Source organism: Parambassis ranga, chromosome 10 (assembly GCF_900634625.1).
Source record: "Parambassis ranga chromosome 10, fParRan2.1, whole genome shotgun sequence".
Lineage (NCBI taxonomy): Eukaryota > Metazoa > Chordata > Actinopteri > Ambassidae > Parambassis > Parambassis ranga.
The window spans coordinates 3,357,677-3,362,142 of record NC_041031.1 but is presented as its reverse complement, the minus strand read 5'-3'; the positions used below and the strand labels follow the sequence as shown (position 1 = coordinate 3,362,142).

The following is a 4,466-nucleotide window of genomic DNA, read 5'->3' as shown; positions in this document are numbered from 1 at the left end:
ACTAATGAAGTTCAAAACGGGCTTTAAATGTCAGCAAAGCATCCTGGAGCAACGAAGCAGCACATACCACTAAAACAGCCAGTGCTGACACATCGGTACAAACGCCATATGAGTAGTACATATAGTGCTTGAGCAGACTGTCTAAGTGATAATGTCCAAAACGGGCACTAAATCCCATTAGAACATCCCCCAACAAGATGGCATGTTGCTTAAAAACAGAGGCATGTGAGCCACACATCGCCACATACCGCTAAAACAGTGAGACATGGCACTTTGAGATCGCCACATGCCACTAAAACAGCCAGGCATGGCACTGGCATGGCACTTTGAGACCTGGCATGGCACTTTGAGATCGGCACATACCACTTTGAGATCGGCACATACCACTTCAGCAAGCGAGGCATGCCAAATGCCACTTTGGGATCTCGCAGTCACTCAATTTTTTGGTACCTGTTAAAAGTCGGGCTGCAGCGTTTTGAATTAATTGAAGACGAGACAGCAGCGTCTGGCTGAGCCCAACAAAAAGTGCATTACAGTAGTCAAGTCTACATGAGATAAAAGCATGGATTAAAATCTTAAAGTGATGTCTTGATAAAAATGGCTTGACTTTGGCTAGTTGTCGTAAATGATAAAAGCTGGACTTGACAACTGATTTGATCTACATTACAAAATCAATACAGATTTTATCTCTGAGTAGTGGATAATCTGATTCAGAGGCTGTAGTTTCCAGATGTTAATGAGGACAAATAGCAACATTAGGCCTTACAGTAAATGCAGCATGGTTTAAGCTGTTTGTGCACACTGCTGTATTAGCTGATGGTAACAATGAATAATTTCTCCCTCTCTCCTCTTTCTTTATTCCATTAATAACTCTCTCTGTGTCTTTGTGTACTGTTAGAAATGTGTCAGGCCTCCCAGCATAAAGAAATATTGATCAGTGTGCAGCACTATCTGGGTCACACCAGCCTGCTCCTCTGTCTGTACTGCAGGCACAGAGAGGTCCTGTGAAGGAAATGAGCTCCTTTAAGGAGCTTTTAGGGAACTTATGAGAAATATAAAAATCATCTGTCCAGAACAATGTAATAACACTAACAGCCAGGAAGTGGTGAAAACAGCATGTTTGTGGGGACAGAGATGACACAGGTTTAGAGGTGCAGTGAGACATTTAGTCCAAGACTGGCACAGTTATAGCAGAAGATTTGAGCTTTGACTGTCAAACAGCATATCCAATACATGAGAGATTCATGAACTCAGAGACAAACAGGGTCAGATGGAGCTGAGCTTGAAGTCTGTCAGTTTTATTGATGTTTGAACCTTTTAAAGTCAGAATAACTAAAACATTGAGAAGTGCTTTCATCCATGTATATGAGAGAAGCTGAGCTGACAGTGTTTACACTTCATGTACATGTTCACCCAATGACAGCATGCAAATATGTAAATAAACCAATCAAACATCCACACTGAGTTCATGAGCTCAGATCAGTTCATCCAGTGAGTGAAGTTTTAATAATGTCAGACTAACTCCCCCAAACTCCTAAATAATCTGAGAGTTGGTCATGAGCCTTAGTTGTGACTGGAAGAGACACAACTTTAACTCATTGTAGTCAGTAGTAATGGTTCAGACACCTGATGAGGACGTGCCCTTCACATCATGCTGCTGCTACAGCCTCCTGCAGCTTTGACAGTGATCTGTCTGCTGTCTGATTTCCTCAGTAATTCTTTGTTTCATGTCTCAGAGCTTGTTGTCTGTTCTGTTTATCCAGCAGCCCGCTCTCTCCACTTCAGACCAGCCTGTGATGTGCCAGCTGCCTGACCTGCACTCAGCTCAAACCACCAGCCCTCAACTCCTCATCTCCAGTTTCTCACAAAGTCAACTTTGCAACATTCTCTGAGAAGTCTGTCTGATGATTAACTGAAGCAGGCCCAGAACACACTGCTGGGATTATACGGTCCCATTGAGCCCAGGAGCTAACATGTGATCTGTGTCTTGGTACATTACCTCAAATTTCTGCCATTTGTGGACCAAAGATCTGCACAAAAAGGCCACCAGCACCTAAACATGCTTAGTACTTCCTCACACATGCTGATTGGTCCAAACCATCAGCCGTTCAGCTGCAAGTACATACTGTAGCTTGGAGCCTGGCAGGATGGAAATTCATCTTTTAGCTTCCAACAATTCTTTAGAATGAGCTCACATTAGCTGCCACCTTGGACACACTATAGCTACCCCATTGAGCTCTTTAATGGGCAGGTGGTTTTAGACCTGCTGCTCCTTTTGTACAGAAATCAAGCTGTAACATACTGTAAGAAATGGTAGAACAGACAATAGCTGCAGATTAGCTGGAGTTTTGATGCATTATTAGAATAATACTATGCTCTAAGAATTTAATAAGACACTAGAATTGTCTTTGAAAGCCTAGTTCGACATAAATCTGACTTCACACAAAGAACCATGAAACCTGTATAACAGATACAGGTTTCATGATAAAATCTCATAATGTGCTAATTTATTCACAGAGACTGTTTATTTAAAGTCCCAGATCAAACTTTTTTTAAATACATTTAAATTCCATACGGCTCCTGATAGATTAAACAGCAGGTCTGACGTGATATGACTGACTGATGATAACCTCAAATGAAATGATGACCTCACAACAGAAATTGACTGTGTGCTCTGTTCTTTCTCCTGTTTGAGAAGTAAATGTGCAACATCTAAAAAATCCTCTGATGATTAGTACCTCCTGGAGCAGTTTGATGAAGTCCAGCCAATCTAACACCTCTTTAAGATGAAGATCTCTGCTGTGAGTGATGAAATCATGATGAAATGACACAGGAAGGCAGAGGAAGTGATGAAATAGACACAGACACAGTGAGTCCTACTGGACAGACTGAGCCTCCCAGACAGACTGTCTTATTTAAAAACAGCAGGTTCAATATTACTTATATTCCTCTTACTGCAGTCACTCAATTCAGACTGACCTGGCCTCACATATATCTAACATTGTATCTGCTCAGTTAAACTACAGGGGCCCAGCTGTATCGATCCACAGCCTCCTGGTGAGAGTCTGAAGTAGCTGCAATCCAGCCCTCCACCTCTATTTGTGGACGTCAGCTTCCTTCATACCAGCCATAGACTATGACAGATGTCCAAGTCTCTTCATCATTTCTGCCACGTGGAGTGACAGCAGGTCTTCAAGGAACTCTTACAGGTCCCTCTGCCTGTTGTTTCCAGCTCTTTGACTCACCATAACTTGGTTGACAGCCAATCCACACAGAAAATATGTGTGAAGCTCGTTCCACACCAACACAGACATCTGCAGTGTGTCACCCAGTGACCACCGGCCTCCTCTTAATGCTTCAAATCAATATTCCTCCCTCCACCATGCTGACTGAAGTCTGACCTCCACAGACAGCTGTTTAAATCACACATATAAATTCAAGGTGCCATTGTGAACTTTCTGCCCTCTGTAGCAGCAGAAATCAATAAAATCAATGAATCCATAAATAAAAACAGAGCTGATTTCTGCTGCTGTTAACAGACACACAGCTGGTTCTGTGCTCAGAGATGATGCATGCAGGTCACAGACACAGTGCACTCACATATGAAATGCTGCTCACGTCTCAGTTTGAATCTTGAGTTCTAATAAAAATGCAGATGAGTCAGCAGAGTCATGAGAAGGGAAACCTCTCAATAACTGCTGTTTTGATGCAGTGACCTCATGACGTAAAAGGCAAATGAGCTCTACAGCCTCCACACACTAAACACAGCCCCCCATGACAGGCTGAAGTCAGTTACCATGTTGCAACAACCCACCAGGCAACAGCTAACATCCAGCTTTTACACACATCTCCACTGTTGTGTATGAGCTTGCAGCACATTTACACCAGTGTCTGTGGTGCGTCTGGGCAGAAAGTTGACTTCAGTTGAACTTTGACCTGAGCTGCACTGATCTTTGCCCCTACTGTCAATCCTAATGTATCACTGTCTGGACTGAAGGGCACAGACTGACAGATGATGCACACAGTGTGGAGTTTTCCAGCTTCCACACAAACTCAACACTGAAGACAAACTAAAGACAGTTTCAGCTCTTAGCAGAGATTTCTATGTAAACTTTGCAGACCATTGATCATGTGTACTTGAGGCCAGTAAACAAAGTAGATTTTGCTGTATGTACTGTATCAGTACTGTATCTCTCCCATATGGTCTAGCGGTTAGGATTCCTGGTTTTCACCCAGGCGGCCCGGGTTCGACTCCCGGTATGGGAACAAACTTTTAAAGAATTTCCCCTCGGGGATAAATAAAGGAATTCTGATTCTGATTTAGCAGCGCCAGCTGCTGTGTTTAAAGTAATGCTGCATGTCCAGCACCACTTTAAAATGAAGCCTGTGGGCTAAATTAACATCTACAGAGTGTTACTGCGGGGAGATGAGGCGCATTACAAGATGTAATGTTCTGCTAGATTTGC

At 42.9% G+C, this 4,466-nt stretch overlaps 1 non-coding gene across 1 annotated transcript; it reads left to right on the top strand.

Annotated features, from left to right (window-relative positions):
• Window positions 1-4,194: 4,194 nt before the first annotated feature.
• trnae-uuc (transfer RNA glutamic acid (anticodon UUC)) lies at window positions 4,195-4,266 on the top strand. The gene has a single exon. It is a non-coding gene; the product is annotated as a tRNA-Glu (tRNA).
• Window positions 4,267-4,466: the final 200 nt, after the last annotated feature.